At 37.0% G+C, this 25,933-nt stretch overlaps 1 protein-coding gene across 3 annotated transcripts in view; it reads left to right on the top strand.

Moving 5' to 3' along the window:
* Positions 1-21,383, top strand: part of LOC108764124 (uncharacterized) — a 51,129-nt gene extending 29,746 nt beyond the window's left edge. For all 3 annotated transcript variants that reach the window (XM_018512176.1, XM_018512178.1, XM_018512180.1), the window contains one exon: positions 21,137-21,383. The gene's annotated coding sequence lies outside the window, so the exon portion shown is untranslated. The remainder of the gene's footprint in view (positions 1-21,136) is intronic.
* The last annotated feature ends 4,550 nt before the right edge of the window (positions 21,384-25,933 follow it).

Here is a 25,933-nt window from a genome sequence, read left to right as displayed (position 1 = left end):
GGGGGGGGGGGTCGACGAGGGATGAACGAGGGATGAAGAGGTGGACGGAGCGGATGGAGTGGACGAATCGCGCAGGCAATTCCGTTTCGTTAAGCAATTCCGACGCGCTGCGTACGATAACGTCCGAATGGCACGGTCGCGCAGAGGGATTCAGCTGAGAGGGTTGCCTCTCTCTCATAACGAATGAATTTCGCGCGCGAGTTTACGCAGGCAGCGTTCGCACGGAAAATTTACTCGAGGGAGGAAGGGGTTACAACGATAGGACTGAGCTGGTAGATAGGGAAATTCGCCGACTTCGCAGAATTTCGGCTTCTTTTTGCGTGCTCTCGCTCACTCGCTCGCATCGCGTCGCGTTGATCCCCCGCTTTATCTATGGCTACACTTCGCTACCACCGTAGGATCCACAGCACGCTTTATCTGATGGACTTCCCTCTGAGATCGTCTTTAGAACGTAGGAACACCTTTTAAATGTCTTTAGGGTTGACATACACGCATACTTTGTATAACTGTAACCGTAAGTATCATAAGAATTAGCCAATCACAGCTGAACATTTTTGACAATTTTTTATTGTATTTGGTTCTAATTCTCTCTCTTACGGTTACGATTATGGAAAATGTATGCGATGGTATTTTCGGTTCCTTGGAGGTTTCTGTATTATGCAGGAAAATGTAATTCTTTGGCTATTGCTGTCGCCGACCGTGTTTCGGTTCCGCTATAGGCACCGTTGCGTATGGGAACATTTGACCGCCGGATGTGACTACTCGTGTAAGTTGTTGTGTACTGTTGTGCTGTCAATACTCCGCTATCCGGGTGCCCGGTTAATGTCCGTGGTACGAACGAGGGTCAATTAGAACCGTAATTAGTCCAGTTGATTAATATCCATTCGTATCTTTCTCCATTCATTAGCGAAGAAATAATACAAAACACTATACATCTGACACCTTCCCCAGCTTCAGTTTATGTTTGCATTTTAAATCCGACGAACTGAATCGGCACGCAGTTTACCGAATGTATTTAAAAATTTACGTATGGAAACAGACTTACTTGTAATGAAGTTACAAATACTGTTACTTTTTTCAGTATAATTGTAACGTTTTCAGTAACGTAATTTTGTTCCTTTTTTTCCATCTATAACTGTAACTTAACTTAGTTTTATTTATCAGTAACTAATTAGTTTTATTTATTAGTAATTAATTATTTTGAGATAAAAAAACTAATTATAACTAGTTACTTTTATAACTTTCCCAATTCTGCATTATTAAGCACAAAGATCCGCCTCGATCAAATGTAAGGATTTTTTTCTTTTATCTCTGATGTCTTTAATCTTCATCGATGGAAACGGATAACGAAGTTTTATAATAATTCTGAAAGTAGCAAAATGTTTATTCAAATAGATGTAATTCCATATAATCAACACCGGTCATTATTTATTTATACGTACGATATATTAATTCACATTTTTGACTTTAAAATCGATTTTGAACCGTAATTTAAAACGAGCATATTTTATATTTCATATTTCCTCAATGAAAAACTTCTTTTTTCTTTTTCTCTCTCTATATGTAATTCCATGAAATATGTACGTTTGTTAACAAAGAGATATTCATCTTGCATGCTGCATCATATATCACGATAGTTGATGTTATTTCCAGGAAACATCTACATATACTTTTATATTTTTAATTTATTCTGTTTCGTTAAATATTATGATTTACCGCTTAGATTGTAAACTACAAATTATCTCAAATATTTTCACTGCTGAAGAAGATTCCGTTAGTCGAAACGTACAGCACTCTTTCCATCTTTATTATTAGCTTAATAAATAATTTGACATCTTACATCCTGAATTTTGCTCGTTATTGCGGTTTCATTTCTGCATATTGCTTTATATATAAAGATCCACATTAAAATTTACTTACCATTTATCTTTTCAAATGTAGAAATATAAATTTCTCCATGCTAGTGTAAAATACTTTACGCCATTTACGAATTGTGCAACGTCTATTTTAGCATTTTTTTTTTACTACGTTCATCATTGTCGTTGAGCATCGCGTTTTTCGCGCAAGCCAGCGTTATTGTTCTATAATCAATCCGGATATACATCGTACAGGTTTATAAAAAATCGATAGCTCGATAAAACGGACTATATACAGCCGCGTTGCGTGTCGTTATTATATTTTTTTAAGCCGCATATCGAAAATTGAGTTATGCTTCCCGCACACGTGCAACATGGATGTCACGCGACCGATTGCAACTGGATTAATTTGACACACTGTATGTGTATTTTTTTTATAGCAGTACAGAACGATGCGTATCGTCATGACTATTCCGCATATTCGCGGACTCTAGAAATCGATTAATTGAAATATGCCTATATTGATCCAGGCAAGAAAACGCAAGCTATTTTTCGTGCAAAATTGTTACCGTAGAACCTTTTGTTCTTTCGTTTCGGATGGACGCATTGAATGGCTCATAAAGATTCCCCGGCTGTACTCGCTCTTCCCGTAGACGTGAGTTTTGTAACAACTTTTATGAACAGATCGTGGTGATTCTGATGGGGTGAAGATTAATTGCGCTTCTCGCCTTCTGCTTTTTACCCCGTTAGTCTGCGCCTAATTTTTCTATACGCATTTTTTAGTTTCGCTAGAGATTTTCCCTTATCAAATTTAGAATTAAAGTGATCAATCTCTGCTTAATCCTCCAATCCTATACTGTATGTTTTATCACTGATAAAACAATTCATTCTCATCTAATTGTCCCATTTCTTAAAAACTAAAAATTCTGTTTTCGGCGAATACATACCTAAGGATACTCAGCTTCACCGAGGTAAATCGGTTAACCATAATGGGGTCGAAGGTTAAGATCAATAGAATTTTCAGTAATATAGGGCAGATGGCTTTATCTATAATAAGAAGCAATTTCACCTCTTCAATCGTTTTCTACTGACTGATATTTTCTAAATTCTATTTATATAGCCTATATATATATATATGTGTAAAAAGTTTCATTAAAATTACAATTTGACATTTTGCGAGGTTTTCTTGTTAATTAAACATCTCCATTATAAAAGATTTATTAACAAAAAGATTATAATGTAAAAAAATTCGGTGCCATACTAAAAGTGGCACTAAAGGGTTAATCGCTCCTTACTTTCGTCAGTTTTCCGTTTATTATCATTTTCATGCAGTCCTCAACCGTTATCATCATTATCGTTGCCGCTCTCATCCCCCTCCCCCGTGATTTGGATATTTCGAGTCTGCTCTCGCCGGAACCGTGATTTCACGGTATCGCTTCCCTCCACCAACTATCCTCCCTCGACGCAGACTTAGGAGATGCGGCGATAACCCGTTCATTGCGCAATTCCGCATCACATGCAATACCACGGAATGTAATCGCGCTGCTTAATTTCTACATGTTTGTTTCCATCCCGCCTTATCGTATCGCATCATAAACGCGATTTTGTTCTTATCTTCCTTACCACGTATATTTTTTTCAATCTTTTTAACTTGCCAATTTATCGACCTTGATGAATTCCCTGATATAAACCCTTTGCAATAAATATAACAGATATGTAACTAATGTAAGTAAAAAAAATCTGCAACTATTGGAAAAACTTATTTAAAAATGTCAAAATATGACACATTACAACTTAACTAATTAACATTTTAAGCTCTTTTTGATTTGCCCTATATTACTGAAAATCTCGTCTTTGACCCCGTTACGATCAATTAATTTGGTCGTATTTATATGTAATATTCATATTTTATCTCGGCAGAGTTAAAGTCTTTAAATATCTATTGCTAAAAAGAGAATTTAAAAAGGTTAAACGATTTTCTAGAAATCTGCAGACAATTAGACGGACGCATGGCCGAATCAACATTGTGAAATTATAAAGTAATTTGTTACGTTGTACTACTTAATAAAGTAGTGGATAACGTTGTTAACAATAATTGCTTTCGGCTAATTCTGGTTTCATACAGGTTGAAAATCGACCAGCGTACCGTTTTAAATTGGCATACTCGTGAAAATTTTTCGAAGTATACGGCATACTTTCCGTTTATTCGCACACGATTGCCCCAAATCGTCGTAAGTCACTGTGTCGGAGTTAACTCTAGCTCGATCCTCGTGAGCAGTCCATCCTCGTCTCCGACGAAACGTTCCTCGATATTCCGCGCGCGTATCTTGCAAACGAGATTCCGACCAGGGCGAAGCGGAAGTGTGGGAAAAAATTTCAGCTGGTTCGCGAAGAAGGTTGTAAAGACCTAGGTTAGACGTTATATGCGAAATCGTTTTAGAAAATGTTGTAACTCCACGTTACACGGGATTTTCCTGTAACCAGTGCTCCACACAGCATACTTTATCCATGTTAGACGTTATATGCGAAATCGTTTTAGAAAATGTTGTAACTCCACGTTACACGGGATTTTCCAGTGCTCCACACAGCATACTTTATCCAGGGACGTCCTGGAACGACCTTAAGACGTCCTCCGAACATCTTTAAAATGTCCTTTGGAGGTCTGGTTGTACAGATACGTTACCATGTATTGACTAGTGTTTCACTGAAGATCAATCGTTCTCCCGCCGGAAATCCTACTAATCTCCCAAGTAGAATACAGAATCATAATTAGGTCATAATGATATCATAGGATGTCATCACATGACGTTTAATATTTAAAAATAAACTTATAAATGACCAAGGTGTCATAATAATATCTTTAAAATATTATTATATGACTTCTATGTTCTTCTATTTAAGCTGTTCGAGATCGATAATTACTCAAAATTGCCAAAATTGAAACTTTCTTGTAGTGCTCTTTCTAAAAAGAGATCATCAGATTTGTCCATCTTGCTGGAGACATCTTTTTAAAAACTAAAGGAAAATCGACGCACGTTAGAAAAAAAAGTCATCACAATTTTGAACGGTTAGCCGGAAAATTTTTTGCCTGAGAGCCGGAAATTTTTTCACCGGAGAATCGGAAATTCAGTCAAAAAGTCGGAACTTTCGACCAAAAACCGGAGAGGTAGCAACCATTCTCTAGAGATCTTCAAGTGATTGGACTCTATGTTTGGTCCGTCATATTTTTCAGAACCTGCTTAAGATAGAATGAGATAGATTATGCATAAGATAGAATGAAATATTCACGCATCTCATTCTATTTATACATCTCATTCTATCTTAAGTCTTCTGAAAAATATGGCGGATCAGAAATTGTCTAAACGGTGTTCAATAACTTGATTGAGGATCTTTAGTGTTTCAAATCTGGAATCGCTTCGTCAAAGACAAAGATATGTCTGACAGTATGAAGAAATATCAAACGTTAAAAATTCATAGATGAACGAATATGGCGAAATTATCGAACCTCTATAAGCGAGTTATATTTATCCGTATATCTTTCATTCCCCATGCAAACTAAGGTAGAACTATTTGCCCGAGACTAATATAATTTGAAATTGTAATTTACACTGCCTGGACTGGACCGCATCAACAACCCTTTCAGGAAGAACCAACAGGACGATATATTTCGCCGTCGGCGGAGATCCGTGGAGAACGATTGCCTTAAATCTCCCAAGACAAATGGCACATACACGACACGATTTCGTCCAGTCTTGAAAGAGTCGTTCTGTAATCACTGTGTGCTTTCGAGACACCAACAAAAAGCCCTCGAGTAGTGCATCAAAATTCGAGTGTATTTCGGAATAGATGGAGGAGAAAGGAAAACGGGACGAGAATGAGAAAAATGGGAAGGGAAAGAGTGAAAAAGAGACAGGAAAAAGCCAACATTAAGAGGCGCTGAGCTGGCGACACGGCAATCTCAGGGACTTGGCAGGAAAAAATCCGCCCGCCTCCGACGCTTGAAAAAAGAACTCGCTAAAAGGTCGTTAAGGTTAATGTGCCGCGAGGAGGCGAGGGCCTGAGAGCGTCGCTTACTTGTCTGCGGTTCATTTCGGAGGTGTGGAGGTGCCATTCATTGTGCAGCGACCAGGACGCTTAGCTGGATACTAGCGACGAGGAGGGATGACTCGTCACGCTCGTTGTATTTATTCTGCGTCGTTAGATCGGATTTGTAAAAAAAAAACGCTTGATTTACGTAAAAGCGAAATGGGCAAAAAGCGGTTGCACAGGAAGAGCTTTTCTTCCGTGGCTGCATGTTGGTCCATTAAATAATTAATTTCCAACTCATTATAACGATACGTATAAGTATATTCATATATTGAGACGAGAATAAAATCATTAATCCCGTCGAGTAGTGAAGCTTCACGTAATAATTACTTTACATAATAATAAATTTTATTCGTCGCCTTTAAATAGTGCATAATAATGAAAGATTTACGTCAGACAGGAAAAGATTGATCAAATAATTTGCATAATTTGCATATCACGAATTTACTAAATGCGCATAATTTCAGTCAGTATTTCATCCATGAAGTTAATTGTTATTAAAGGGGCCGATTATTCTCTTCGTACATGGCGAAATGAAGCTGTATAGCTGCGGGATGCAGAAGTTTTCAGTTTGCAAACTTTCGTTGATTATGTTGTTCGTTACCATTTATTCTTATTCAAATATGAACGGATTTATTGAACGTGATACAATAAACATCTGTTAATTAAGTATTGTAACATTTTTTTGCAACATTTCTATATAATTTTGCACACAAACATTTTATAAAATTTATTTATTTATTTTACTTTTTACATTTACAATATTTTATATTTTATTTTTACATGCAGATTTACAAGTAAAAATTTGTAATTCTACTCGTAACAATTATATGTTAACTGTCCGTCTGCATTCTGGGTCATTTTTGGTTCAAGCGAAATTTCATTCTCAAATTCCTTCGAAATTGCGAAATAAAGAAGGACAGAGCCAGCAATTCTCCTCCTAAAATATCTTGTAATATTTGTGGTTACATAATAGAAACGTTGAAACGTAATCCTGAATTCTTCTACATTTTTTGAAAGCATAGAACAGTAAAAAAAACTTGGACTGTACAAAGATTCAGATTGTAGAAGGGAGTGTAAAAATATAATTCGATAATATAACAAATAGAAGAAAATATCATTCATAAACAATTATTTTTAACGCGAAAATTAGTAATGAGCGTTCATAAATTGTTGGAAAATTGGGATTAAACAGCGCAACATTTTTCTATAACTCCCTTTAGCCTTTATGCCTCTATAAATTTCTAATAAACGAGTATTAAAAGGACACAGCGAGATACTCGTAGTACGAGTAACTATGTACAATTACGCAATTCTAGCGCGGATTTGTGTCATCAACATATTCTTGATTAATTCAATTTGCATCTGTTACTTACACGATGCGATAGACCGAAGTACACAATAGATTCCACTTCGATCGAATTATCTCTTCGGCACGTTCGCTAACTTTCCCGGAAAGACGACCGTACAGCATAATTTTGCAACGCGCGTACGATCGCGAGTCTGGTCCGGCACATGAAGGGAGGCGGACCATGTTGCATTATTATGTCGGCGAAATTGTGTTTTACGGCCAACAAATTTTATTACATGAACCCGGTTCGCGAGTAATATGGTAAATTTGCGGGGAACATAAAAAGGAAGCGAGAGATCACCGAAGGAGAGAGAGAAAGAGAGAAAGATAAAGAGAGTGGGGAAGAGAGAAGGGTACCTTTCGCACTTCCAAATCCTTAAAGCCCTTTAAGCCCCACGGTGACGCCGGATCTCACGTAGCTCCCGAACGGCGAGCGAAGGGGGTTGATGGGGGAGGACCTCATGGAATAAGCGCCGAACGATGGATGAATTGGAGCTTAACTCTGTGGCGGCGCGATTTGTACGCCCTCCCGTTTCCGTCGATTTGAATGGTTAATTCGCCGATTATCTCATCGACCTGGCCCGCCTCTTAACCCGGCTCCAACGACGTGTCGTGCTTTATGGTCTCTTCTGGATTCAAATATTTCACGGTTTGCACGGTAAGAAACGTTTCCGGTTTACGGATTGTCGAGTGAAAAGAGTAATTGTAACAATTAGATAATACAAGAGTTGAGAGAGTATACATGGCACAAGTGCAAAGCGGATTAATTGACACAATAACCACGCAGTTGCCCTTTGTGTGTGCGTAGTTGAATAGAAGGCATCATTGATGCCTTGATTCTCTTCATGTGTGTGTACATAACATATGCACATCACACAGCCCTGATCATAAGTACAAAGTGCAATCTCAGTTTATTGCATTTTCTTGGAAAAGGCGGTGATAAGAGTTAAAGGAAAACTAACAAAGTGTTAAAATTGTTGTGCAAAAACAAGTATATATTTATCAATAAAACTGTCTTTTAATTTATTTTTCGTTAAATATAAAACGTTTACGTTTCAATTTGTGGGGATGCTTTATAGTTATGGCCAAGGCTGTATGGCAAACCAACTTCAAATGGAAAGGCATGAATGACACCTTCTGTATATTATTTTCTTACTTTTCATATTACCGTCATGGGGGAGGAGGAAGATTGCAAAGTACGCGTTACACATTACAGGAACTCGCGAACGATATATCCTAGATAAGAGCTATTGGTTAGTCAGCTCGTTCAATGGAAACGTTGTTCCCTTGAATGGCGTGCGCACCGAGCTAAAAAGGGAAGGGAAAAACAAGGGGATGAAGTATAAGCCCGACGGTGGGAAAGAGACGGCGATAGACAGATAGATAGATAGATAAATCGAGAAAGAGCGGAAAGAGAGATAGCCGGGCCTGGCGTGGGTGCGAGAAAGCGAGCGGGGGGTGAAACGAAGGGAAAAGAGTACGAGCCGGGGCGGCGAGCGCACGGCGTGAGATTCTCAGATAAAATATCCAATTTAAAGTTTCATCGTAATTTTACGATTCTTGGAAGTAAATTAATAGTATTATCTACTGGCACTTCCAACCACCCTCCGCCGCTCTCCCTATCGCGACCCCCGCTGTCGCTTTTCCACCTAACGCCAGGCGTTCGCCTACCTTGTCTCCGCGAAGGGAACTTTGAGAAAATAAGCAGCCTATTACTCATTACTCGCCACGCTTATCAGAGAGGACTCAGAGGCGTCCCGAAGGATCTTACTGTTCGTCGAATAACGACTTCGACTTTGATATATAAGGTGTCCGAGATACAGCCGGTACGTGGGCTACCCGACTTCGGCGCGATAGATAGATTTAAGAAGTCGAGCCATTAACGAAGAAATTAGAAACCGGGAAAACGATTTGCACGGCGCGATTGCGATATGTCTTGCATGTTCTTGAGAAAATTGTTATCGGTCCGATCCGATTTTTTACACTGTCAGATATCAAAGGAATAATAGTGAATGGAAATGAGTCTTTGATATTTGTTGCATATATTATATGTGTACGATGTAACATAGTCCACGACGTATATCCGTAACAAAAGAAAATAAAATTGGTAAGAGGTACAGGCATTCTGTGGAATGTTGTCCTTCTTATGAGATCGTATCGACGGCCAACAAATATATCTATTTCCTTCTACCATCCGTGTGTCGTCCCGTCGAAGAATTTTACCGTCAAGCTGTCACGTTCACTTTTAAAAGTTCTTAAACATACGAAACATATTCACGGTATGTATATCCAGATCTTCGTTCCATTTCGAGTGATGGCGCGGCAAATTGGTATGAGTACAAAGGCATGCGAGTCCATGGCGGAAATTTAAAAGCCTCGCGAAGAACAGAGACGAATGACAAATGCGGCTTATTAATCTTATACACACTAGAATAATACAGATCCCGTTAAATTTCATATAACGGAAAATTTATTCATATTCTACTGAAACAGGATATTAATTCTTCCTCACAGTAACTTGTCAGTTGATTTAAATTTTGCGGCGATGTGACATAACTAATGTAATTTACGACTTAACTCAAGCATGAATGAGTTTCTACAAATATTAGGAAACCAATGTTAAAAATTAAAACTACATAATCACATATATTTTCTTATCTTTCATACGATATTAATAATGTGTTATTTAATATTGTACTATATCTCATCGATAGTTGAACAGAATATTCCATATATTAATTCGAGTCAAGAATTTGAGACTGGTATTTGTGGTCAACCGTTTTTTGATGAATAATCTGTTTCATAAAAGTGAGATTATATACGATATTCGTTAATCTCTGTATTTAATTTTTACAAAAATTCATAGTCTTAAAATATTTTTTAATTCGTGAAACGCTGATTGGGTTACTTGTTATCTCGACAATCTCAGATCGATGAGTCGTAGATTTTTATTATTATTTAGATGACAAACTCTATATGCATAAAACACTTAATACGTGATCATTTTTTTCTGACACATCTTCAGTCATATAATAATTATAGTTACTTATAATAAATTATAAAATAATTAGATTTTGAATAGGTATTTTTAAAGTAATTACTGTAACAGAAATTAAACAAAATGTAAAACAAAAAAGCTTTCATTAATTATGGTAAGATAGTACTCGAATTTATAATTATTTAAGCTAATATATAATTAAAGATTAGAAATTGATTAGAGATGAATCGTGAATAATAACAAATTTTTCAAATGCATTCGTAAAACAGACCTGCGAAATATTAATCCAAAATACGAATCTATAATTAATTAAATCCTCTTAATCAAAGATTGAAGATTATTTGCAATTATGAATTTCGGCCTTGATACGAGAAAAAAAATGTTTTAGCATAAAATTTAGCAAAATTATGTTCTTGGGCCGATTGTTTATATTGCCGTATTGCAGTGTTTGCTATACAAAATGTGCGCATTGAGTATTTTATTTGCCCTGAGGAACGCGATTTAACGAACAACGGCTGGCTGTGACGGTAAGACAATCCGGGTTCTCGCACGCAGTAGTCGAGGACACGGCATATGTAGGCCTGTCTGACGTATGCGGCTAGTGACTCCTGCGGAATAGTGAGTCTGCCAAGAGCTCCCGAGCGGAGAAGTCACTGGCAGACCATCTCAACGGCGAATATATGACCCAGATCTGTAATTTTTATCCGCTTCCTTATCCTTGTTCTTATCCCTACCTTCCGCCACTCCATTTCTCTACCCTCTCTTTATGCCAGCGCCATGGTGGCACGATCCTTCCGCGTTTCACTCTCCTAATTTCTGTTCTGCACCCGGCGATCTTTTTCTCGGGCTCGACCCTGATGGCTTGTCGCCAAATTGACGAGAGTCATCGGAAATTTCATGAATCACGTTGAATTATCTCTTAATACACACGATTGGATCATTCATGTCTTGCGTATTTTTTTTAATACTAGGAATACGTGACTAAACAATGGTCTCTATTCTTCTTTTTCTTTTAATACAACTTTATAAATATTTTCTAAAAATGTTAAAGTACATATAAGAATCACTTAATAATTTTTATGTACTTTTAAAAGTAATAAAAATTAATCCGAAGCACCCCATCTGTATATATCGTATGTTACAAAGGAAAATCGTGCACAAAAATTGAAAAATTTCTACATAAAAAGAATAATTTTGTTGAAATATTCAAAAATTTAGCTAGATATAAAGCTGAAAGTAATTTCATTGAACCATTAAAATAATTACATAGGAATCTTAAGCATAATGAGTAATGCTACGAAAAGTTTTGTATTCTAGCAACCATTTTGAACATCCTATATAATTATTTTAAATCAACAAAATTATTTTTACATATATCTGTATCTATAGCTAAATTTTTAGATACTTTGGCAAAACCGTTCTTTCCGTGTACCGTATCCATCTCGCGTGCGAAATCATCGTGGACCCGAAAGCCACAACACAAGTGAAAATATTTGTCGGCACCGAAACGTTTCAGAGATACGTCGTTTTCGATAATTAATAGCACGCGGGTTATCGAACCGCATAATTGAATTGCTATCCGCCGTCTTTGGCTGCATTGAATATTCATTGTCTTCTATATGCATGCACAGAATTTCAAACTAAGTCGGAACGCGGAGGGGTATCATCGCATGTCGGCGCATCGCGAGCTTGAGCGATTATGCTTGCATTTTCTTGCATAGAAAATAAAATGACTGCCGCGTCACGCGGCAGAATCCCCTGAAGTCCGCGCAGTACGCCTGTCGCGTGACTCGGACGATCTCAGATCGGATTTGCCGATACCATTTATGCGCCAGTCCCTGACTGAGCGGCCGACAGAACCACAAAGTACACAAAGCAGAATCTAAAGAGATCCCGGGGAACCGTGTCGTGGATAGCCGCTTAAACGGATGTCTGGGAAGGAGCTATTCTCGTTAACTGGATTCCAGATATTAAAACGAAATGAACTTCATCCGATAATATCCTTACAATATCCGAATGTCACATACTTCATTTACTGATATTAAATGTGAATCTATTTCAAAGGGATTGACAAGAAACGATGGTAGTAAATTTTTAATTTATATGTAATTTCGAACTGTCGTTTTTAGAACTAAATCCAATTTCTACTGATACACACAATCACATTCTCTTATTCTTCTACACAGGAAGGATAGTTTTGCTGAAATACTTAAACTAGTGCACTAAGATCCGGAAATAATTTTGTTCGAAAATAATGTCAAAATAATTCTGTAGAATTGGTTGAAGAATGTCAAAACTATTTACAGCGTTGATCATCATGCTTGAGATTTCTATGTAATTATTTTGATAGTCCAACAAAATTATTTTTAGATCTATAAGTTTTTTTTAATACTTTAGTAAAATCGTTTCTGAATGGTTAAATAGCTCATCACTTTACAGTATATCGCAGCGTTCATTACTCCTGTTACTTGAATTACGCGACAGAGATATGCCTGTAATATCTTAGTTTCGCTAGCAGAGCGCATCCACTGCGGTTCAGCAGCTCTCTCGTGGTAGGATAGCGTTTCGCATAGCGAAGGGTCCTAGTGAAGGGTCGAGAGCGAGAATATGGTCCTCGATAAACGGTCCAGCGTTATTCGGCGCGTGTGTACACGCGTGGCTCCTTTGACATGTGTACGGGAGCGCTTTAAGGAGAGACCGATGCACCACCTAACCGCCACCCCACACGAAGCTGCATATATCTAGGATGAGAATCTTAATATCCGCTTATGTGGAACGTCCTAATTGGTTTATTTTAGACCTGCCAGGTGAATTTGAATTATGGCGTTTTAATGCAGCCCTGTGCAACACTGTGGCGATCATCTTCGCAGTTCTCCCTCTTCATCCCTTTTCTCTATCCCTTTCCACCCTTTTGCTCTTTGCGCGTCCTCCTCTCATCTCATTCTGTCTATCGTGCACGAGTCAATTTCGGTCGATAGACACACACGACAGCTGCAACGTTTATACCGCGCTGCCGTGCATACCCTTAATATCCGCCTCAACCTGTAATTAAGCCTCCACTTCCCATTAGGCTCGGTTCCGTGGATGTGTTCCCCGCTCGGAAACCACCCTCCTTTTTTCCGCCAACTCACAACCCGCGGAACGGCGGATACTCCCGGTATCCTTCCTGCGATCAGTAAAATTATCTCCCGGTCGACATTCACCGGATACTTTTTAACGATTTCGCCGCCGTTGTCGCAGACGATCACGAAAGGCTTTTAGAGATTCCATTACGAGTATCTGTATTAATCCATTAAACGATTGAAGAAATTAGAACTCTCAATTAAGAGCTAATTTTATATTCAACGCTTCAATGCATTAACGTGGGTTTATTTTTTAAATAATTTAGTATTTACTGATTGAAAAAGATGTACATATTGTACATATCGTATGTAATAGTACTGCGTTTGGATAATTAAAATTATATAGATAATAAATTATACGTAAACATGTCTTAGATAAGATTTCGTTTTTAATTTATATAGATAGAATATAAGATTGTCTGTTCTGATAATTTTAAGATGATATCGCTTTTAAATAAAACAATTTAAAATATAAAAGTAATATATCATACAATACATGCATATATCTATTGTATAGCTTCATTGGTTGTCAATAATATCAAGATATATTATATAATTGAAGAAAATCTCTCTGACGTGTAGATAAAAAGTAATAATCAAATTCTTAGATTTTAAACATGAAAATACTTTAATATTGAAAGTACTTTCTTTTTTAAATAATAGATAATGAAGATAATGGGCGATAACGCTGACACACTTTCAATTAAATTAATGCTCAGAATTATAAATCCTGGACAGCACTGATCTAACATTAAACATCCGGTTTATAAAAAAGAAAATGTTTAAAAAGCTTACACTGAGAGGGGTGCGTGCTAAACTCGATATATATTAAGATTTGAAGAAATTGACACTCTTTTTGCCTAAGATAAAGAGGGAAATTAAAATAAAAATTAAACTTTTAGTATTAACATTTAAATTAAGTACTTCTTAGTAATTTTTAAAAGTCATAAGTTAATAGATTGTGTTAAAATTGTTTAAATTAAGTATTTCTTAGTAATTTTTAGAAGTCATCAGTTAATAGATTGTGTTAAAATTGTAGAATAATAGATCAATTATAACGGAATTATAGAATATTAGATTAATTAATGTCTGAGGATCTTTCATTAATAAAAGTAGATCAAACTCGAGGTTGAATATAGAATTTTATCTGTTATATGTTACAAAATGTTAAATACGAACGTTTACGTCGCATATCCACGGACAGATCTAATTTAAAAATAAAAAAAGATGCCAAGAATAATTCTTTTCGCCATGAGGCGTGCATAATCTCACCTTTGCCGACCTTCGCAACGTCGATAAGTACATACTTAGGAAGAGTCGTGGATCGCTGACGTATTTAATTTAGTGCAGCGGATATATACGTACACATTTATATATACGCCCCGGCGCAGTCCTGAGTAAAAGCTCTCTTCGCGCTTCTTCACAGAAAAATATTACGATGTTAGAGCGAAGGAGTGGGATCATCTTCTCTATACGCGACCGCGCGGTTTTCTCTTCGTCGCCATGATATATCATAAGTTCCATTACCCACTACCGCGTGTTACATTATCGCGGCACGTTTCAGCTATAAAGGCATCTGTCTAGTGAAATAGCCACGGTCCTTCCTCGTCTCCTCTTGTGTACTACAACGGATAAATTGAATTTAACCGCTCGAAGGGAGAGAAAGACGTGTCGCGACTTTTGAGGGTTGAGCTCTTTTGCCTCGATGGGGGAGTTCTAGCCGATGTAATCGGGTCCTTTTTTGGCTGATTATGAGTTGGATCTGATTAATTATACAGTCCGGATATCTGTCACATGATAAAAGAGAAAGAATATATTACTATATTTAAGTATTTGAGTCGAGTTTCAAACTCTCAAAAGTAAACAAGTAGTTACATTTCTCGATTGTAATTATAATTTTTGATATCCTATATGTCTCCCGAAAGGGAGTCAGTAATATTATTTAAATTTAAATTAAACTCTCAGCCAATTTGGACGTGTAATTATCATTTTCGCATACAGATATATAGATATATACTAATGGGAAACTTAAATTGGATCCATTTTCGAAACTTTGAAGACACCCGTTATAATAACGTGGATATTAAACGTATATTCAGGATGTTTGCTGCACCATGGGAAGCCTTCGAGTGCCGTGACTCGGTATTAGAGGTATCTTTCAATATGCGACCATGATCTCCGGGCTTCTCTTCCTCCTCCTTCCCAGCTCCGTCTCGTCGCCCATCCCCGCAGCCTCTTGCCATCCAGCCTCGAGTTCCACGTCAACCTCTGCCACGTTATTCGCTCGGTATTATGAATTTAGAAATATCATAATATTGGCGACATGTTTTCACGATATTGAATTTCAAGCGCGGTCTCTATAACGTCCAGCGCCGAGCCATGGAATACTTAACATTCCTGCTGCTCTGTATACGCGGCGCGATTTCTTGAGCAGCATTACTGCGTGTCGCGGTAAATGCCGGAAATTACACGGCTGGTTTCACAGTGTCCTTTGTGTCGGAATTTGTTCTACAGGATCGTCAGGCGATGTCTGAGAGTTCGACGCGTGACGGTGGAGCTTACTAAATCTTTCGAATTAAAGAAAAAAAGCCATTATCATTTCAACCATCACGTCTTATAGATAATATTCCTATAATCGATGATTTTGATCATAAATTTCCCTTTTGTAATGTTAAAGTAAAACACTAGACGTTACATTATTTATTAATCAATATTAAATGTAACAATTAATATTAAATTTTACAAGTTTAAGTTATAATATAATATAACAAGCTTTTTTTTATATTAAATTTATTTAATATAAATTAAATCTTCTATAATTTTTTATATGAACATTCTTACTTTGTAATATATATATATATATATATATATATTACAAAGTAAGAATTTTCATATAAAAAATTATAGAAGATTTATTAAATAAATATACTTATTTTTATAGGAATTTAAATTGTGTTCTTTATCAAAAATTTGTATTGTTTTTAAATATTATATTAATGTCATTATAATGAATGCATTTTAATATTTACTGTCAGTACTGTTGTATTTTGCAAAAGTTTATAGGCTTCTATTAGTTCTGTTAGATATATGAATCATTTAATTGGAATTATTTCAGCAAAATCCTATAGTAATCATCTGGGTTTAAATTATTATTATTACCAGACTTTTTCAGTGGTACGCGCATGTGCATTTCACGTTGCGAAATAAATTGCCTCTGAAAGTAAATTTGTCTCTGCGCAAGTGGAATTCTCGACCAGTTACCAGTTACCGTGTCGCTCTGTCGCGACACGGTATAATACTGTCGCCTTTCGCTATGTACTACATGAAAACATTTCCCTCGTCCAGGTCACGAGGAAAAAAGATGTCCCGCGTCTTCTCCGGCGAGACGTTTGTACACTGAAATTTAAGAAAGCTGCTCTATCTAGGCAACTTTCCACCGCGCCTCCATCTAGTCTCTCTTTCTGTCTCCCTTCAAGTCAGCAACCTGGCGCCCGCGATCGACGTCCAATCCTTGAAAAGCTGCACTCTCTTTGAGGCTCCTGGAAAAAGTTGAAAAGCCACCCCCTCGATCTCCACCACTCGAGCTTCAGTTCAGCCCCGCACGTCCTTTACGGACGGCACTGTCGCTGCAGCAACGACGCTGTTCTCCGACTCTCCTGCTCTCGCTTGCTTCCCGCTCTTCGAAAATCGTCAGGATTAACTTTATATAACTTCGCCCGGGAGCCGCGTATAAATCAAAGGAACGCAATTAATCGGATCTTGATTGCAATACTTCGCGGACTTTCAATATCCAATTCAAGGAAGCCAGTTCTGCTCGTCTCACCTGCCGGCACGAGTTTTCTGCCACTCGCTCGGACGATGGTCGATGTCTGTATTATCTCCAGCGTAGTCGCTGGATCTGTTATGGTGGACGAGAAATTTTTGTAATTTCTGCTCGTACGTGTGAAATGCGGAAATCGCATCATAATGCTACGATTAAAATGAAATGAATCTTAAATTACTTCAGTAATTTTCGAGTTAATTAATTTAATTATCTCGTAAAATTACAAAATGATGCTATCCTACACTGTAAAAAAAAGTATGTAAATTACATGAATAATATGTGTAAAAATTACTCAATTTATAATATGTAGAGATAAAATTGTGTAGGTTTTAACAAAAATTAGTACTTTTATCTCTAATATACCTATCTTTATATTAGACCAAAAATATCAATATATATATTTTATAACTTTTTTGTAAATGTACCAATTGTTGTAATAAGTGATATGTACACTACAATTATTATAATTTTACATGTAATTTGTTTACAGTGTATTTTTGCATAGTTTGAAGCTCGACATTAGCGATAATTCTCAGTAGTTCCTCAGTACTTCTCTATCTAGCAGATGTTGATTCCGCGTCAATTTGCGAGATTGTCGAGATTCGCCAGCCGGGACAAGAGAGCGCACCTTCCTCCATTGCATTCTGACCAAAGTTCGCCGCGGAACTGCGAAACCAAACTTCCTTTTCCGCGACGGAAGTTCGACTACCTGGTCGAGGCCGGCCGTTGGGTGACAATGAGCCTAAGGTAACCAGAACCGGGTGGTGTCTCTACTATTGTTGTCGCTGGTTGCCGACGGAGTTAGACGGTACCTGACCTCGGTTTCCGTGATTCACAGAAGTACCTAACCGGGTTCCGCCCTTTGAAGACGTCTCTCGCACGCTGACTACATAATGAGTCTTTCTACTTACATGGCACCTACGTACGTCCTAGCGCGAGTTCCAGCACTTCGTTGCTCCGGCAACCTTTGTGTTCCATCGCGCTCCTTCTTGATTCGACAAATTCGTATCGAAGTGCTGTCGCCCTTTACAAGTTACGTCTTCGGGAAAGGTATTTAATTCGAGCAACGAGGCGAGGTCGTAGTGCTCGAACGCGTAAAATCTACCGATTGCTCGGAATGGGAGAGACGAAGCCGCGTTTCAAGGAAAAAAGAATGTAATTATATTCTCGCATTTCAAAAATTTCCTTCTCGAAACAAAATAGTACAAATAAACCTAATGATTCGAAAATACTGCCGCGACTATTCGAAAGAACGGAAGAATTATTTCTCATTATATACATATATTTGCTGTTTACAAAATGAGTTAATATTTTTAAATTTATATAAGGCAATCGCGCGATGTGCTTTTCGTGTTACATTACGTTGTTATTATTACACCAATATAATTAAGAAAAGTAAGCGCTTGCTGCAACCGCAAGTGTGTTTTCCCCAACGTGCCATCTTGCCGAGGCATTGCAGAAGCGTGGATTCTCATTAAATGAGATTTGGGGTTTAATTATCTTAGAAGGTACGTTTACAGCTAAAATGCTTCAGCCAAGAAAATACATATCCATATATATTTTCTCGTTAGAACATCGAAGAAATTTAAAAAGATTGCTTACAATTAAGAGATATCAAACATAAACATTACTATTTGTTTATGTGATGTCAAAAGTATCATATTTGCTCAGAGTTTCCTATAATAAGAATTAAGCAAGTGAAGTAACGAATTTTAATCGGTTGCTTAAGTTGTATATAATAACCAAGTGAATTTAAATATAATATTGTGCATCTAATTGTAGCATCCTAAATATAATAAAGTCAGTGTTATCAATTTAGATAATATTTAGGTAGTTAATTAAGAGAAATAATCCTATTTTTTGGTCAAAGCGTTATTGTTAGTAATCAATAATATCAACATGCAAATTTTTACAAATACATTTTTTTCAATTCATAACTGCATTTCAAGTCTGATAAATCGAATTGGCGTACAATTTATAAAACTAAAATAATATATTTGCAAAAATTTGTATATTGGTATTATTAAGCATCAAGATCCGTTTTGATAAAGAATAATGTTGTTTCTCTTAATTGACTTTTTTCGTTGGTCTAATTTTAAATTTTAATTATTAGGTAGTTAATTTAAGTAGTTAGTTCGATTATATGCTGACGATTTGTCCTAACTCTTATTATAAGGACTCTATACATTTGTTTTCTCATTTATTTTTTGCTGTAACTCTTATACGTTTATTTCCTCGTCGAGTTTTTTGATTAAAGACAATGCATTATAAAAATTCGTAATACAAATTAATTTTAATTGCTTTTATGATCGCCGAAAGGTTAATTACAATTATAATTAGGTTATATATAACATAACCCTCGTGCGGACAAACGATTTGTTACGCAAAGATGATCATATACATCAAATATTAAATTGCTATTAATTAATTATCACAATTGTATACATATACATCGAATTTTGGATACCTACTCTACCAAAATCGCGTGAACATCCTAATGAATGATTATAATTGTCCAATAATAATATAACAAAATATTTCTTCATTAATACATGTTAATATATTCAGGTGGAAATGTAACGGTCTACACACTACAGTTAGTTTTACGCATAACATGAAAGCGCATGATAATCATTACAGTCAAATTATGTTTGTTACATAATTAATCTGTCCGTGATTTTCATAATAATCAATATATTATAAAAATAAGCAGCATACAAATCATTATAATGTCGCATGTGATTAATGATCGGGAAATGAAATTAATAATGAAATCTCGAACGTGCTAAAGGGAAACAGAAATAATTGACGTTTTCCCCATAGCGAGAATTTCAGTCGATTTTATTGTAAGAATTAATTACGGTTTTTTATATTTCTCTAAGACAATATGTAACTAATATCCCAGCAATCCGGAGCAAGGATTACAATTTGTATCATTTTCGAAAAAAATTGTTGTCATCTCTCTCAAATCGTATAAATGCGCGACGATGGAACACAGAACGGAGGAAAAGAAAAAGAAGCACCTCTCTCTTCCATCTTCGAGCCGAATCAAGTCTAGTCATCCTCCTTTTTTCCGGTCCCTTTCCGAGCAATGGCACGGGAACCGATAGAAAGCAAGAACGAGAAGAAGAGGAGGAAAAAATCGGATTGTCCGGTTTGTTGGACCGGCAGTGCTGACTCCGCAGGCTCAGCCAGTAATACATCAGGGGCTTACTTGGCTGGAATTCTTTCGTATATATATACACACACACACACATATATATATATATATATATATACTGTACACAACCGTTACAGCCACAACCGGATGCACCAGCAGTACCAGCACACGCTCAGAGATGCGGGAGTTACGAGGGATTTCTCCTCGTGCAGTGGAAAGAGTCGTGCACATCGCGGACGCACCGCGCGTTTATGCATTCCGGAATACACCCCGGATGATAAGGGGCCAAGTTTTAAAGTTTTTAATGCGCCGTCCCCTGGTTGATGGCTCGATCTGTCCGCGTTATTCCGGGCGTAAATCGCGGGAAACGTATCGCCGTCCGGCCGCGTTTGCACTTTGGAAATAACAGGATCGAGGGAAAGGATATATCCACGTATGGCGAACGTTCACGAGATTACTACACAAAATATTATTAAAATCTCTCGGGGGATAGAGAGATCATTTTAACTGTGTAAAACGGCTCTTAAACTTTATATTTCGCGTAACCGCGGACGAATTAACACAGATTCGACGGTGGTTCCCCGATGAATTTAACTCTTCTCTCCGGGTTTACAATCGCGCGATTTTGCATATACATTCCTAAGCGCGCAATATGTTTTTTATCTGCGACTTATCTAGAAACGGAAAATTAATTAAGTGATTTGTTAAAAAAATAAAAAAATACTGTGTGCAATTTTCAGAGTGGAACTCGACGGAAACGCTCTGCCTGTCGAGCGGTTAAGCTATCAAAGCGAAGTTGAAGCCCCGAAGCGATTTTCGGTGTAGCAATGGATAGAGGAAAACGAGGTTTACGCAGAACGAGTTGATATATATATTTCCATTCGATGGCATCTCGATCTTATGGGACAAAAACGTAATTAATTCCTGCTCGGAGGAACATAAAATATCCGATCGGATATAAAATATGAAATATAACCTTATTCAAAACAAAACAAATAAATTATCTGTCACTGTGTATATCAGAAATTTAAATGTATTTGGCGTGTCGTTGATGATAAAATAAAATTACGTCTAATTCTATTTTATCGATTCGATATTTTTTTATTATTCGATATCTGCGGCCGCTCGCAAAATCGACTGATCGGTTTTATATATTTATATATTTTTGCGACTTTTATAACTTGGAAAAAAACATATTTGTCATACAAGCATGCAGTTTATCCAACTATTTGTTCGCTTCTAGCAGCACAACTCGACGTAAACGTCAAGCATTACGATAAAATAGTACGTTCGAAATAAAGCTGTAAAGTTAACGTCATCGTATACTATCGGCAAACATGGATATTTAATTGTTTTGCGATAGACAGGAGGTTGTTTTTCAGATGCTTGCCGAATGATATGCGACGATAAAAATATTTCACATCATTGCACAATTTACATGTCGCAAGTAAATTGTTCTGGACATATTTTATACATTAATCTTTCTTACAGTTAATTGTAATCTTTCAATTAATTAATAAAAAACCTATTTCACTCTATTTTAATTTTTACAAGACGGGAACGCCACTATATTCTATTTTTTATGTTATATAATAAACTTGTTTTGCTGGACTCCTAATATTAAAATTAATCATTAGATGGCGAACTATTCATATTTCCAAACACACCTTACGCTTTATTTTTATACACCATATATCATAAAATATGTTTATGTGTAACTTATCTTTATCTAGATAAGTTATAGTTTTCTAAGCACAACACTGCACATATTTAGATAGCGACGCCAATTAATTGTAAGAAGAGCCAAACGTATATGAAACATGTAGGCTCCATTTCTAAAAGCGGCCATCGCAAATTCGCGAAGAGGACGCGCTCGTGTGTGTGGAATAAATTCACAGACTCATTCACAGCTGATGCTGCTGCTCCTTTCATCTCTCCTATTCTATCGCGGAATTAAGAGTCCGATGAAAAACGGTTTGAGATACGTTTGCATCGCTCTGAAGTGCATTTCGATGAACGCGATGCGTGACATGCAAAGAAATACGCCGGACACATTCCGAAAGTGATTGTACCCCTAAGGGACAGATGTGCATTATCGCTGCAAAGAGAGTTTGAAAGAAATTGTGCACGCTCTATCGCCTCTGTATTTCTAAAGGCGCGCAGCTGCAAGTAGGGGATTACCGGAGTCAGGTCTTGAATTAAAAGCTTGCTTGGAACTCATATACGTATACATAATTCTACCTGCTGTTTCAATCTTTAAAAGACCTAGGAAATACGCGAACATAAGTTAGGAAGAACGTGAGTTAGAAGAAGAAAGTATATAATGAAATAAAAATTAGATAAAAAGCAAAAGAAACATTTTGCTTACAAAAGTTGAATATTTCATTGCGAGCGTCGTGATTGACAAAAATTTGCTGGGAAATCTGAACTAAATCCTTTCGCAGCAATTGCTTTTTGTCGGCAAATGTAGAGTCGAGGTAAATCAAGATAAGAAGTTTAGAGATAAATTTCAGACGATAGGAATCATACTCGATATTCTTGGTGCAAATAAGTAATCAGATTAAAAGTTTCTCTCATCTAGTATAGCGTGATCTCCAATAGCGAGTAAATCACGTGTTGGCAATTTGTCTTAATACAATATTGCAGAGAGTAATATCATCGCGAGCATGCTGCAGACATTTCGAGAACTTATAGGAAATAAGCTTTTTGATTAAACGCACGTCACAATTTTTGAGATTCAAAAACGTACACATAAATCTTTTTTTCAAACTTTTGGCTTAATTAATTTTATCAAAGGACCGAAAAAACAAGTTTCGTAAATTGTGATGAATGTCTATTACTTTCGAAATTTGTGATGAATATCTAATATTTTACGGAGAAAATTATTGAAAGAAAAAGATTTATGTCCACATGAAAAGAATTTCGTGCTGAAGAATCTAAAAATTTAGCTAGATCGAGGGGGTAACCACTCTTGAATTCCGGTGTACACTCTGTCAGAAGTCCGGTGAAGTCCGGTGAAGTCCGATGAAGTTTGGTGAAGTCCGATGAAGTCCGGTGAAATCCGGTTAATTCCTCGAGTCCGACGAAGTCCAATGAATTCCTCGAAGTCCGGTGAAGTCCGGTGAAGTTCGGTGAAGTCCGGTGAAATCCGATGAATTGCTCGAGTTCGACGAAGTCCAATGAATTCCTCGAAGTCCGGTGAAGTTCGGTGAAGTCTGGTGAAGTCCGGTGAAATCCGGTGAAGTCCAGTGAAATCCGGTGAAGTCCAGTGAAATCCGGTGAAGTCTGATGAAGTCAAACGAAGTCCGATGAATTCATGAATTCCGATGAATTCCAATGAAGTCCGATGAAGTCTTGAAGTCCAAAATCCAGGTGTACACCTATTTTTTGAGTGGTTACCCCCTCGAGCTAGATATTTTTAAAATAATTTTGTCAGACCATCAAAATAATTATATGAAATATCTCTGATAACTTCAAATTAATTAATAGAACGTCAAAACTTTTTGCAGCATTTTTCATCATGCTTGAAGGCTCCACATAATTATTTTGATAGTCCTACAAAATTATTTTCAGATCTGTATCTAACAACATTTTTAGATACTTCAGTAAAATTGTTCTTTTCGTACACGCAAGACTTGCTACTATCTTTAAAAATATTCAAGCCAATAAACCGCTCTCATACCGTCAACGTTTCGCATTTATATTGAATTTATCAGCGACAATTCTCGCATTGAAATTCTTATAAATACTCATGAGATATTCTCGAAGCAAATCCACAAAAAAAAAAGAAGAAATTTCCGTCTGCGAAGTTCCTGTGCTCGTTCGAGATCAATGCGTGCAAAGAAAGTACGCTGAAATCACTCGATATGCATAAAATATATCGTAAGCTAAGCGCGTCACTAGCCAATCTTTCTCGACATGGAGTTCCAACGAAATTTCGCGGAAAGGTTTGAAAGCGGAGGGAAATCGACGGCACTTATGAGATAAATCCGTGAAGCAGCCCGTTGCCGTCGTCGTTGTCGCCGTCGTCCTCGTCGTTGTCGTCTTTCCGCTCTCGAACGTCTTTTGTCTCCGGCGGCATTGATTGAAGTTTGTCTTCCGTCAGAGGAGATCGTCGCGCGCCACTTCCGTCGTCGGGGAGGCCGTTATTCTATTACGCGCGTCGCGTGTCAAGCGTCAAATAAAGGGTAAATAAAAAAAGAAGGTGTCTAGAGAGAGAGAGAGGGGGAGAGAGAGAGGATAAAGGGTGCGGATACGCTCTCGGAGGCGGCAACATCCCCGGCTTGGCACTTGCCAATCTTTATAAAGAGATGCATCCCGACGAAGAGACGTGCGCGCGACTTGGGCGTAATTTTGATTTGCGGGACGTTGCTATATGCATGCAATGAAAACAGCAACGCGCAGCGCACGAGAATCGACAGCGAACTAATTGAAGTTTGCGTTTACCTGAAAGCACTCGCATTTACAACGCCGACGAAATTGAAACAAAACACAAATCGAATAATGACGAGTAAACAGCGCGAACTGTTTGCAATGCGCCGAAAAGCGTTTCAAAATGAATCGGCGAGGACGCGAGCGCCGCGAGTATTGGCGGGGACACTTTTCGGTTTTGAAAGCGGAATGCTTTTTAAATAAACTAATAAATATTTGTACTGTTGTAATTGCGTACGAAGCGTCGCCCAACGACGATGTATTAGCGAGAAGCGCGCGTCGTGCTGCACGTCGCATGCAATCCGACAGCCGATTACGCAAACCGATATACACGGACCGGCTGTGTCCTGTGGTTGCAACCGGCCATTAAATCAAAAGCCATTAAACTAATCAACATTATTTTAGCACTTTAGTAACGTTCCGGTCACCGGAAATTTTCGGCGTGCTCGCTACGCAAATTTTCATCATTTATTATTTGTGCATACATACTTATCCCGATTGAAAACATCGTAATTCGTAAATTTTTATCCATTGAATCTTTCTTCCTGTAAATTACGCCATGTGCACAGAGATTTTGTTCTCTCAGACGTTCTCTTTACATGGTGTACTGTCATAATGCTAATCTATAATTTGAATTATTCTTAACGGGAATAATCGTCAGAAGATATTTTTATTGGGTTGGAACAAAAGTGTGTAATTTCGTTTGTATCACGTCTACATTTTTTTTTAAATTCGGTATATATAGTAATTTTAATTAAGGTGTAAAAACATCTCGGGTGATCATTTACGTACCTACAAATATCAAGTGACTATTCTCAGTAATGACTCCTTTACTTTTAGTAGAACTTCTAATCAATATATCGTTAATTTAATTAAAACAGGAATTAAATTTAATTCAAGAAATATATTAAATTTGATCAAAATTTAATTTATTATTTATTAAATACATGTATTAGCTTACATTATTTACTTTGAAACTAAGTAATTCAAGAAATTGATTAAATGTAATCATATTTTAACCATATGTTTTGTATTAAAATAATACATTTTGACAGACATGAAAATTAAAAGTAATAAAATATTAATAATTGAAGCAATTGATTTGT

This window comes from Trachymyrmex cornetzi, unplaced genomic scaffold (genome assembly GCF_001594075.2).
Source record: "Trachymyrmex cornetzi isolate Tcor2-1 unplaced genomic scaffold, Tcor1.1 scaffold393, whole genome shotgun sequence".
Taxonomy (NCBI): domain Eukaryota; kingdom Metazoa; phylum Arthropoda; class Insecta; order Hymenoptera; family Formicidae; genus Trachymyrmex; species Trachymyrmex cornetzi.
Note: the sequence above shows the minus strand (reverse complement) of the source record. Positions and strands in the feature narration are given on the sequence as shown.